Below are 13,882 nucleotides of genomic sequence, written 5' to 3'. Positions count from 1 at the left end.
GAGTATTTATCTCCTTTTCCAATTTTAGGCTTCCTAGAAAGAAATTCATATCGGGTTCCATACATATATATTGTGAAGTCAATCATACGAAAGGCAAGCTTGCTTCTTATGTTACATCGAGGAAGTTTTATCCTGGTGGTTCTATTGTCCCACTTTCGATTCTGTTGCAGTTTATAAAGATATGACATAAATTTTTTACTGATTACTCCATAAGTAGATATGTACTTGTTTTTTCGTTTTGTCTTCTTTTTTTCTTTTCTTTCTTTTTTCTCATTAGGTTTTAACTAAAATGCCTTTAACGAGGCTTCTTTGTAGTAGTCTTTATAAGGAGCTTAGCATAATCCTTTAACGAGGCCTTTTTGTAGCTATATGTTTTAATTTTTAATTTGGTTATTCGTGTTGTTCTTGATTCCCTTTTCTGCGTCGTGCTTATTTTCTATATACATGATTTGTATAACTCTTTTATTTTATATATTTTCGAGCGGAGAATTTTGTGCGATTACTATTAGCTTAGCTATGACTATGATCTAATGACTGGAGAACTCGTCAATACAATTGTATTATTACTGAGAAGTCATTCGAAATATCTTTCGTCTAAGTAACCAGTTTTTATACATATTTTTATATACCCAATATTCTGCTTTAGTCTATAAAATCAATTTTTTCTCATTAATAGTCACTTAACTAAAAAAAATGTATCAAGAAATAAAAATTTTGAATGGAACAGTTAAATTGCACTCATGAAAGGTACCCAGACTTCTTTCTCTCCCTAAGATTTAGTAAAACTGTGACACCCTTTTATACCATCTCCTTTCAAGACTTTCTTATTATTAATCCTAAGGATGTGCCACAATAACTAACCCTTACTTTTCACTTCTGTGAAAACTATGGTGTTTCAACATTTTTACTTAAATAAAATTTCGTTAATACACCATTCCTATCAGGTTTCCTAGCCATAATTAAAATTATACAGTCATCCAAGGTTTATGAGTTTAACTCCAAAATATATGTATTTACAAACCCAAAATAATCCGTGTGCAGCTTCTTCGGTCAAACCATATGTACAGTGGTCAATGAAGCCAACTCCCTTGCTTACTGTTCTGCTTTGTTCTTACCTTTATCTGCAGCACAGAGCAAACTTTAATGAGCTACAGGCTCAGGAAGTAGAGCTACAACTACACAATCTTATCTTAACATACGCATGCATCACAACATCCTAGGTGACTTATGCCAATCAATTCTTACACTTTATGCACGTGCACTATATATCTCTAGGGCCCTCCCGGTACTGCTGCTAGCTTTTTTACAATCTGACTACATGTCAATTTCTCAAATCACAATATCAGGTTCCCCGTCATCACCCACCTGGCACGAGGGAACGACCAACGCATTCAAAATCACAATTTCTCAATATCACAATATAGTCTCTGTCATCACCCACTTGTGCCCTAGCATGAGGCACTTCGGGAGCCTCGTTTCTGAGTTCATTACCATCTCCCTAACGAGCTGGTTCCGATTGCTCTCGTCGAGGAATCTTACGAGATCTTCCAATTGTGACACCCTTTTATACCATCTCTTTTCAAGCCTTTCTTACTATTAATCCAAAGGATGTGCCACAATAACTAACCCTCACTTTCACTTATGTCAAAACTATGGTGTTTTAAAATTTTTACTTAAATAAAATTTCGTTAATACACCATTCCTATAAGGTTTTCTAGCCATAACTAAAATTATACAGTCATCCAAGGTTTATGAGTTTAACTCCAAAATATATGTATTTACAAACCCAAAATAATCCGTGTGCAGCTTCTTCGGTCCAACCATATGTACAGCAGTCAACGAAGCCAGCTCCCCTGCTTCCTGTTCTACTTTTTTCTTACCTTTACCTACAGCACAGAGCAAACTTTAATGAGCTACAGGCTTAGTAAGTAGAGCTACAACTACACAATCTTATCTTAACATATGCATGTATCACAACATCCTAGGTAACTTATGCCAATCAATTCTTACACTTTATGCACGTGCACTATATATCTCTAGGGCCCTCCTGGTACTGCCACTGGCTTTTTCACAATCTAACCACATGTCAATTTCTCAAATCATAATATCAGGTTCCTCGTCATCACCCACCTGGCTCGAGGGAACGGTCAGCGCATTCAAAATCACAATATAGTCTTTGTCATCACCTACTTGGCTCGAGAGACTTGCACGGCTCAATCACAATTTTATCAATCACCATATCACAATAGGAGTCCTTTGAGGGCTTGGCAGTACCGGCCTATAATGCATGCTATTATGTGCTCAATCACAAGTAAGTTAATAATCCCGGTGATGCTCTACTTTGTGTACAATATATTAACATAAACATGCCTTCACAAAATATACACATTGACAATGTCACAAAAATTCACATAATAGCATACTAGACATTCCACAGAAAGTCTATCAAATAAAGTTTACAAGTGCTGCAGAGAAGTCATACTCTACTTACCTGAGTTGCTTAGCAAAATCTGAGTTTAACTCTCTTCGCTTCCCTTGTTCGTTTTCCTTTCTACTGTCCAAAATAAACAAATTGGCCATCGTTATTAGAGCTCAATAGCTCAGCCATAAATCAATTTCTAATTCATAATCATATTCCCCTGAAAACTGTAATTTCACAGATTCGTCCATCTTGAGAAGAAAATTCATAAAATATTTTCTCTGTCTTTAAAAATTCCAAAATTGACCCCAAAACAAAGTAGACATGTATAAATTTTCAACGAACTATCATATGTCTAAATCTGACCTCTTTAAGTACTTCAAAAATAGTTTTCAAGAAATCAAAATTTTGTTTTTCCTATTTTTGACTGCTTTTAGAAAGTTTCTATATGAAACTTCCTATGCACACAACTCGAGCTACAAAACTCCAAATGAGGTGATTTCAACTCTCACACGTCACTAATAACCTGTTATAAATTGTAGCAAAGGTGGTTTAAGTGCAACACTCTCATTTCAAAAAGTAGGAACCTCAGTTCTTTATTTTATCAGTTTCTGGAAATGGCAGTTTTACGACTGCTACGAGAATGTTCACAAAATATTCTATGTAGTCTCAAAAATTATAAAATCAATGCCCAATCGAAATAGACATCTAGGGCTTTCTAAAGAATTATCATAAGCTTGGTTTTAGGTCCATTAATACCTAAAAAAGCACGTTACACCAGATCATGAATTGCTGATTTTTCCTGCAGAATTGCAACAATTACATCCAACTTCAAAATTTCATATCTTAGGCTACGGTTATCCGTTTAAGGCAATTTTTACGGTTATGCGAAGCTTAGGACATCTACTTTAAGGGTCTAAGAAGGTTAATCCTCAAAAACTTATCAAATAATTACAGTTTTTAGATTAAACACGAACATCCACGTTGTATTCCTTACAAACTTGCCATTTTGTTTATGATGCTTGATCATGCTTTGCCTACGAAAGAAGCTTTGTACTTTCACATACATTTTCCATTATCATCTCCAAAGTTCTTAGTAACATTAGAAATTCCTAACTAAGTAATTGAGTCCGGGCCAGTCTTTAACACCTAAAATGATGCTTGACTAAATCATAGATACCTCACCTCAGGTTAAATTTTCTAGGTTGAAAAATCTATCCACCATAGCTATACAAGCATCAGAAGACTTGGGGAAAATATCTTGTCGGCTTATACTAGGATTATATGTTTAACCTAAAATCGTTAAGTTTGCTCTAATTATCAACCTCGTAATCAAAATCCACAAGACATGCAAAAAAGTATGTAAACATAGTTTTAATTTCAGATTTTTGTCTCCAAGCCATCATAACCAAGTTTAGCATCACGGAGATTTCAACTAACAAAAAATCAACAATGTTACTAAGTCTAAAAGCTAAAGTTATCTTTAGGTGGTTGCTTCTGATTTTGGTTGTAAATTCTTAAAAAATTCTTCAAACATCACTTTTGAGAAAATTTACTAAACATTTAAATCAACTTCTACTACAAGTAAAAACTAATTTTGAAAGGAAAAGGCAATACCAAACTAAACCTTATACAAGTTGCTGAGGTTTGAGGAGTGAGTATAGTTGACTTAAAGAGTAACAGTTCAGAAACGAACAAAATAAAACAAATATGTAAATATGTGAGCAAAAAGTTAATTTTACCCCTCGTACACTAAAATAAAGACCGAAGTCGCCAGAACAGCTTCGTCGGTGTCAGGGCCGTCAGGTAGATTGAGATCGCCAATCAGCGACGGATCTCGATCGACAACAGTTTTTTTGTTGAGACGGACGATGACTATTGGCCTTCTCTTCACTTCGTCTCGGGGCAGCGGCGGCGATCGAGGAGAGAAGCCTCGGGTAATCTCAACTTTGAAGTTGCGAGCTCATGATTTTGGCTTCATGATCTCTGGAGAGAAGATCGTCCCATCATTTTTAGTGGAAAGAAGGTCGTCGCCGGTAATGAGAAAAGTGGGTGGCGGCAAAGAGGGGAGAGAGGAGAAAATGAATGTGAGGTAAGTTTTGTTTTACTTTCATTTAGGGTTATTTTGGTAATTTAAATTTGAAATATATAATGTGTTTTCATTTTATTGGAGGTTCCTCTCCTGAAGTGTCATTTTTATTTTTAATTGACCCGGGAGAGATATGTATGGAGATTTGTGCAAATGCGAGGACAACCAAAAAGAGCAAGCGAATACCTTAAAAAAAAGTGGATATCCTCTGCATTCAATTTTATGTTGTTATGGATTAGCCAAAAAAAAAAAAAAAAAACAATTTGTCTACTAATGATTTTCTTTAAAAACACTCCTCATGAGTAGAGATGTCAACAGGGCCATGCTGGGCCGGCACGGCCCTTCTAACCTCAAGCCCATGGCGGGCCTAGGCCGTGCCAGGGCCGAGCCTGAGGAGCACTAGCCCTCAGCCCTACTCCATAAGACCCAGGGCCGGGCCCGGGCCCTTTTAGTTTTTTTTTTCAATATTTAAGTAAAAAAAAATATATATCATATGTCCCGAAAAGATGTGATTTTATTGAATTGAGATAATACAAATAAGTACACATAAATGACTGGCTCGTTAAAAATCTTGCCAAGTAAACCTCATGGGGAGATCGGAACAAAACCTTAGAGAAAGAAAAAAGAGTGCAGTATTCTAGGATAAGTAAATTATAAAACCTAAGTGCTTCCAGAAGATTCTGTTATGTATAAACTCAATCTTAACCTAATTTTCTTAATGCACTTGAGTTTCACTTATGATTAACCATTTTTTTTAGGATTTTTTTCTAATTTCAAATTTGATGACAAAAAAAAAAGTAATATATTATATGCCCCAAAAAGATGTGATTTTATTGAATTAATATAAATAATTACAAGAAAATGACTGGTTGACCGGACGACATAGGTCGGTCAATTGGCCCTAAAAAGCCTCAAACCTCATTAAAATTTCATGTCGTGGGCCTGGCCCTTCGCGTGCCTGGGCCGTGCCTGGCCCTTCACGGGCCTTGGCCTTGGCCTGCCTGGGCCGTGCTTGGGCCTTGGCCATGCCTGGGTCGTGCCTGGGCTGCGAGCCTCAAACATGAGGCCCAGCCCAGGCCCTTCTAGTGTGTCGGGCCAGCCCAGCTCATAACAGTACAGGATCGGGCCGTGCCGAATTGACTACTGTAGCGAGCTGGGCCGGGCCGTCTATGGATGGCCTGGCCCAATTGACACCTCTACTCATGAGTGCTTTCAGCAGTAGGTTATACATGCACGTCAGATCTAATCAAAATAAAAAATTAGATAAAATTGACAAAATATGATGCCAAAACCAAAATCCTACCAATGAGAATTTTTTTTTTCATTTTACCTTGTCATGATAACTAGAGCAAAAGGGACCAAAAAAAAAAAAGTTTCAGGGTGCAAAAGTAAAAGAAAATGTGTAAAAAAAAAAGAAATAAATAAGATTTAGGACAAAAAGAACCAAAATAAAAAATAAATTTAGGAAAAAAAAGGCTTCGAAAAAGATAAAATAAAGAAATAAATAAGTTTTAGGGAAACAGGAACCAAATCGAACATAAAATAAAATTTTAAAAAAATAGTAAAAAGACTAAAATGAAGAAATAAGTAAGTGTTAGGGCAAAATGAACTAAAACGGAAAAAAAAAATTCAGGGAAAAGTAAAAAAAAAATGGTGGAAAAAGGTCTAAAAATGAAGAAATAAATAAGTATTAGGGTGAAAGGACTCGAAACAAAAAAAGAAAAATTCAAGACAAAAGTAAAAAAAGGGTGAAGAAATGACCAAAGTGAAGAAATAAATAAGTGATATGGTAAAAACACCAAAACAAAAAGTAAAATGAATTCTTGGAAAAAAAATTTAAAAAAAAAGATCAAATCACGAAATAAATAAGTTTTATAGCAAAAGGAACCAAAACGGAAAAAAATGAAGTCTCCAGGTAAAAATAAAATAAATGTTAAAAAAGACCAAAATGAAGGAATAAATAAGTCTTAGGGCAAAAGTAAAATGATATCAAAATGAATAAATAAAGATTCAGGGAAAAAGTAAAAAAAAAAAAAAGTGAAAAAACACCAAAATGAAAATAATAATAATAAAGTTTTAAGGGGAAAACCCTAAACAAAAAAGAAATAACAGAATTTCAGCACGAAAATTAAAAAAAAAAAAAGGTCAAAAAAGATCAAAATGTAAAAATAAATAAGTTTTGGAGCAAAAGAAACTAAAACGAAAAAAATAAATCTTAGGTAAAATAGAAATGGGTCAAAAAGACCAAAATGAAAAAAAAATAATGTAAATAATGAAAAGTAAAATAAAATTTTAGGATAAAAAATTAAAGAATGGTAAAAAAAAAGGGCCAAAATGAAGAAATAAATAAATTTTAGAGTAAAAAATGAAAAGGAAAATAAAATTTCAAAAAAAAAATTAAAAAAGGATAAAAAGGACTAAAATAAAAGAGTAAATAAGTTTAGGGTAAACACCAAAAAGTAAAAGAAAAATAAAAAGGAAGGACTTAAAAGAAAAGGAAGTTTGCATTTCGACCAAAACGGCGAAATGCGCCCAACAATAAAGCGCTTTCAAATTTCTATATGTGTAGATAATAAGTACATGGTAAGAATAAATAAGAAAAAATTATTGAACTTATTTTTAAAAGTATATGGGTCTGAGTTTTTACTTTTTATTCTTTATTAGTACCCTTTTATTAATATATTTATTTGACTAAAAAGACATTAATCAAGAATAATGGGTGAAATCAAGAATAATGGGTGAAATCAAGAATCGTGCACTTATAAAGGGTATTTGTCAAAATTTCTCTAAAAATAATAATAATAATAATAAATCGTCAAGGATGTCTAGTTAAAAAAAAAATCAACATGGGATTTGTTATTATGTGAATATGTATGTTTTTGTTCAGAATTTTCTCATCAACATGAGTTTTACCGGTGGAGTAAAATAACTTGTTCTTTCGTACCGATTAATTTGGGGAGTCTTTAAGTTGAAATAAGTTATTTTATCTACTGTTAGAGACTGTATTTTTATTATTAGATTAATTTTTAACAGTCAGATTTACAGAAGGAGTAATTCTGCGTGGACGCTTTAAATTTTTCATGTGGACCTGTTGACTAATAAAAAATTAATTAAACGGTTAAAAATAATTGTCTCTACCGGTGGAGTAAAATAACTTGTTCTTTCGTACCGATTGCCTTAAATTTATTATTAGTAGAATTATACTATTTGCACAATTATTTGAATTCTATTCAACAATAAAAAATAAAAATAAAAAGAATTATCGGATTTTGTTGCCCTACAAGATGCAAAAAGATCATTGGATTTTGTTTCCTTATGTTTAGTGTTGTTGTGTTGAAACGTCTTTTTCTCCATTAACAAACCCAGACTTAAACGCGCGCGAGAGAGAGAGAGAAGTCAACCTTAGAGGCTTAGGGCGCGTTTGGAACTCGTTCTAAAATGATTTTATTTTTTGTATGAAAATGAAAACGTTTTCAATCTCATATAGAAATCATTTTTGAAAATGCGTTTGGTGGTTTTATCAAGAAATTATTTTCAGTATAAAAAACTCATTAATGTCTCTCTCTCTCTGCTCGAGAGAGGAGAAAACAAAAACAAAAAGTGAAAAACGACTAAAAGTCATTTTTCATTTCTCTCTCATTTTTCACCAAACTAAAAAATCATTGTCATTTCCAGTTTTTATTTTTATTGCACCAAACGCCGTTTTAAAAACGTTTTCATTTTTTCTTTCTAAAAAAATGTGAAAAATAAAAATGGAATCAATTCCAAACACGGCCTTAGATTCTACTTAACTTCGTTTTGGCGAAAGATGAACTTTCAATTGTTGATTGCGGCTATTATTTACCTTTTCCAAGTTATAGAAGTTTCACTAGCAAATGCTCACAAAATTAAAACATATATATGACATATTTCATATCTTACAATAACTTGATCATTTTTCAAGATGAGAATTTTATAGTTTGGTATGAAAAGTCCTCTTAGAAGAGTTTTATTTTAAACTATTACATCTGAATATAAAAGAAAAAAATTCAATTTTTTGTAGGACTATCTCTATAAGTACTAAAAAAATGAACTACGGAAAAAATTTTATTTTTAACTCATATTTATATTAGAAATTATTTGTTTTACACAGTTTTTCTATCTTATTTGATTTTAACCAGATATAACATAAACTAGCCCAATAAAGAAATTCTATGAAAAAAGACCATTTTGTATATTTATTTAATTTGATGTGATTTTAATTAAAAGTAACATTTAGAAACCTACATTATGCTAGAGTATATGCTACCATGTAAAAGCTCCTCATTATTGATTTAAACTTGTAAAAGTTCTGAGAACGTCTTTATGTACATCTCATTGTTTGGAATTGGCCATTCTCTTTTAGTGTAGATAGATATGTGAGATTCACATGTTCTTTTTTATTCGACTAATGTCTTGAGCACAAAAATATGAAAAATGTGATGATTGTAGGCAGTTACCGCATACTAACAATATCTAAAATACAAAACGCTCATTTACTTTAAACGAAATGAAACTTCTACTAATATAATCATGTGTTTACGCATAAAAATAAATCATTAAAAATACTATTGATGTTAAACACCATAACTAATAAATTGATTTCATATCATAATTAATGCAGTATTAAACACCATAGGTGTCTCATAGCATTATTCTTAATAAAATTAGTAATGAGAGTTTAGTAGGCGCTGCACAATTATGGAATGAGTAAAGGTAATATCAATCCTTACATCTTTTAATATATATTAATGGATACTAATTTCCGGTTAAAAAGAATGAGTGTCAAATTTATTTATATATCTTTAATAGTAATGTGTAAAAGGATATTTTAATAATTTCATTGATAAAGCTCCTATTACTAAGCTTAACAAATTATCATGTGGCTATTTGACATTACTTTTAGAGGTTGTTTTTAGCTTTTTAAAAAGTTATAGCAGGTTAGGGTATTCAGTAATCCTACTTTTGTGCAACAGCTTCGAAAAACTGCTACCCAACAATAGAATTTGAGAAGCTTCTCAGGTGTTGCTTCTACACAACATCTTCTATTGTCATTGTCCAAATTTATCAAAATTACCTTAATAATAAGTCTTAATTCTCTATCCACCAATTTTATTTTTTCATATTAATTAAAAAATATTTTTATAACATTTATTTAAGATTTGATAATCTTGTATAAATGTACTATGCTAAATTTTAGGCAAATATTTTTGATAATTATCAAAATGTTTCAAAAATAGCAGCAATAAATAAGAAAATTTAATATTTTTTTTTTTACATTATTGTAAATAATAAATTAAAATTATATTGTTTTATTATTTTGGTGTAAAAATAAGTTAAATATTGGCCTTAAAAATTTAAATAAGACTAACCATAAATACATGCGCTAAAGTATGTCTAATTTAGTCATTACCTTCCCACAATAATCTCACATAATTTATCAAACACAAAAATTACTGCTTATGATATTCACAGTAATTTTGGATAAAAAACTAAACATCTACATACTTTTGGTCACAATAATTTCTTACTAGCAGCACAATAACAACAAAATTTTATAATGAATTATTTATAAACACTAATAAAATAAAATAAAATAAAATATTTCTTTAAGAAAAAAAACCTCATTCTTATTTATTTATGTTCTTTTTCAATCTCATTATAATATCCTATTGTTAGAGTCAAAATCTATTCAAATCAACTAAATTGATCTTTGTTCTCACTAAAACTCTGCATTTTCTCTCTAAATTAATCTCAAAGTTCCCATGAACGTAAATTGCGAAAAATATCCATTTTGCTTTGTCCCTTGGTCTTTATAGAATTCTTTGAAGTTCAACTTGTTCTTCATTTCCTGTTCACATCAGCCTTATTCTTAGGGCTTGTTCGGTTGCATTTTTGAATTATAGTGACTTGAGTTTAGATTTTGAGTTGAATTTGAGTTATAACTTGAGTTGAAGTTGTAACTTGAATTTGTGTTTGGATGTGCACATTTGAGTTATGGTTTGCATTGAGAATCTATTTGAGTTTGTGTTTGGGTGGGTCAAAACTTGAAATTGTATTTAGATAGTATTTTAATAAAAACTCAATGATGATGAAAAATTTTAATAGGGTATATGGGTGGGGTTTTATTCGTCTCTTCGTTGTGAACGCATAGAAAAAAAATCATCTCAATCAAAATTAAAACGAAAAAGTTACGTTTTTAACAATAAAAAAATATTGTTCATTAACTTGAGTTTGAGTTTAAGAACTTGAGTTGAAGGGGGAACTTGAACTCGAGTTTAACCTCAAACTCGAGTTCAAACTAAAATTTTACAAAAAATATGAACTTAAATAAAATTATTACTCGAGTTCAAACATTTTTTGAGTTTCGTTGCAAAAGAACGTCTACAATTTTCTTTAAGTGTTGAGAATTCGAGTCACCATGACTTCCACTATGCATTCCCTCCTCTCCTTGTATAAAAAAATAACTATTTTACTATTTACTTATCTTATCTAATTAAAATATGGCTCATATTTTGTGGAACGTCAAGGGAGTAATTGAGGAAAACGAACGACATCATATTTAAAAAGGAGAAAAACAAGAAAACTTGAGAAAATGGCAACATCAATTCACCATGCGTAAATGACAGCATTATGACACACACACACACCTCGAAAAAAACGACACACCGGGCAATTACCATTTTGCAAAGGGACAGGAAGGATGAATTACGACCATCTTAAAAGGAAAATACAACATTAATAATTGAAAGAGGTTATTTTTCGGTTTGTTTCAGATTTTAGCGCCAAACTCAAATTAAAACTCAAGTTCAAATTTAAATTTTACAAAAAAATATGAACTTAAATAAAGTTGTAACTTGAGTTCAAACTTTTTTTAAATTTTAATCTAACAGAACACACCCTTAGATTTTTCGGCTCTGAATTTCACTTTTAGCCAAGTCAACTTACTTGTAGGTTAATAGTAATTTAAAATGTGTCAGTCAGCCAAATTAGTTTAGTTATAGTTTATTCTATAAATAAATAAAATTTTGAACCAAAAATAGTTTTGAATAGCATACCTAATACAAAACTCACTCATTATTAAGCCTATATCATGACCATCTTTACTTATTATAAGTATTAATAAACTATTAGCCAATTATTATAACCAGGAATAAAAATAATCAAATTCAACTACTGGACAAAAAAAAAAGGAAAAGAATCCATACCTAGACATTGTAAAAACCAACCCTACCCCTCCAAAGAACTGTTAATTTTCTTCTTTTTTCTTATGAAAAGGAACCAACAAACAAACATCAGATATTCAGATTGCAAGAGATATCACCATGAGGCAACAAATGAAAACATTGAGAAATGAAACAACAAATAACCAGAGATGCCAATCTTAAGAAAATGGGTAAAAAAATTATTACATACCTTGAGGGAATAAACAACCCAAGGCCGTATGAGGCACTCTAACGCCCACTTTTCTACAAACTAGAAACCTATTCATGATGAAAACAAAAATTGAAGGAAAAAGAGTCCAATAATCGCAAATAAAAAAAGAAGGAAAAAATAACATTGTTCCTTTTTTTTTTTTTATCTTGTACAAAAGCAGAACTCTCTCGTCAGTAGTACCGAAAGAACCCCAACAAAACCAATAGTACAGAAAGTCTCACCTTAATGAACCCCAACAAACCGGTATTAGAGAAATTCCCAGATTATATAACTTGCAAATTACGAGTAAATAATGTGATAGAGAAAGCAAACCCCTAAAAGAGATAATCATCCTCGTGTATGCGTTGTTCCATAGCTTTAGGAAGAGCCAGCTTCCATTACCTAAGATGCCAACTAATGTAACCTGCAAACAGTAAGTTATATAAGTAAAAGATTAGGGTAAAAAAAAAAACGTTGTATTAACTAATGGAAGGAAAAACAGTTCCGTTTTCCTCTCGCACTCCCTTTCTTTCAGCATAACCAAAACCTCCATCAAACCAATATTCCTCCTGGCAAAGTAAAGAAATAGTAGCATCTGTCATAAAAATATTTTGTTGCCGCTTTAACATTTAAACGAAAAACCCCATTCCAGTTAGCAACTTATTGAATTTCTTGTAGCCAAATATATATGTAAAGCCTACTTTATAAAAATAAAAGAATTAAATTATCAATCTAGAAAAGGTATATGCGTCTTGTAATAAACATGAGACTAACTGCAAGTTCAATTGCAACATGAAAATAGAACATAAGAAATAAATTCTACATAACCCACCCTTCATTTAAAAATGAATCTTTTAGGGATCCCCAAGGCTTCTTTATGATCAGAATAACCTCTAAGTTAGTGCTTCCCTGTCATTGCCAAGATTTTTGTCAACAATATGAGCAGAAAATTGGAGCTCAAGTAGTTTTACAACAAAGTAAAACAATTACATGCAACATTGTACCAACTGCACAGTAAATCACAATTTTACAAACAAGGACCACCATTTAGCTTCATTTCGAAACAGTTTTTGAAATTCTTGCGAGATGTGAATTAATGAATTTACCTTAAGTCGCAGTACAACATCCACAGCAATTTTAGCCTCCAGGATTGAACATGAATGGTTCTCGCAACCTTATACAAGTATAATGACAAATAACAGGAATTCCCAAAACCAGTTATAAGCACCACAATAATACTATGGTTGAAGAGGTACCAAACGGTGGAATAAACTTACAGAACCAATAGAGTGAAAAAACCCCCAAAGAAACATAACATAACTTGGTGTCTTTGAGCATATCACAGATGTGGTTTTCTTCTACAACTAAGGAATTTCAAAGAGAAACAAAAATCAGTCGTTTCCCATTACAGGAACAAGAATCAAGATTACCAAAAGTAGCATATTTTCATAAACCTGTAAGAAATGGCAAATGGCAATGGCATGCGGTGTCAAAATTGTCACATCAATGTAGATTGTAATGCAGTAGTTGTTGTAAGCTACAAAATTTAACATTAACCGTAACAATTATCTCTAATTTGAAACCCAAAAAAACACTTTTCTAACTAAATCAATTAACTGTGAATCACATTAGAGTTTGTTCAAAACTTAAACAAACAAACAAACAAGAAATTTGAATGAAATTCTAAGAGAAAGGATGAATTACCTTTTACACAAGTAACTCTGGCAAATGAAGTAACAAATGGCGTTCAACTTCAGAAACTATTCCGAAGGTGGTCGAAACTATTCCGGCGACCAATGGCAGCAAAATTGGTATAGATTTATTCAGCTCGACGAGAGGAGTCCAAAGAAAGCACTTTCCGGAGGATTAGACGTCAGAAGGCGCCGGAAACTGCGTTGGAAGGTGCGGTGGCCAGGAATTTCAAACTGAAATTCCGGCCG

General features: G+C 31.9%; 1 long non-coding RNA gene across 2 annotated transcripts; it reads right to left on the bottom strand.

Annotated features, from left to right (window-relative positions):
- Nucleotides 1-927: 927 nt before the first annotated feature.
- LOC112091677 lies at nt 928-4,472 on the bottom strand. Of its 2 annotated transcripts, none has more exons than XR_002902260.1 (4): nt 4,162-4,472; nt 2,492-2,554; nt 1,787-1,886; nt 928-1,121 (listed from the first exon to the last, which is right to left on the bottom strand). It is a non-coding gene; the product is annotated as an uncharacterized LOC112091677 (long non-coding RNA). The 2 variants fall into 2 exon arrangements; XR_002902261.1 differs by having other exon boundaries at nt 4,171-4,472.
- Between the last annotated feature and the right edge of the window lie 9,410 nt (nt 4,473-13,882).

This window comes from Morus notabilis, unplaced genomic scaffold (genome assembly GCF_000414095.1).
Source record: "Morus notabilis unplaced genomic scaffold, ASM41409v2 Scaffold353, whole genome shotgun sequence".
NCBI lineage: Eukaryota > Viridiplantae > Streptophyta > Magnoliopsida > Rosales > Moraceae > Morus > Morus notabilis.
The sequence above is the reverse complement of the archived record's forward strand: the minus strand, read 5'-3'. Positions and strand labels throughout refer to the sequence as shown.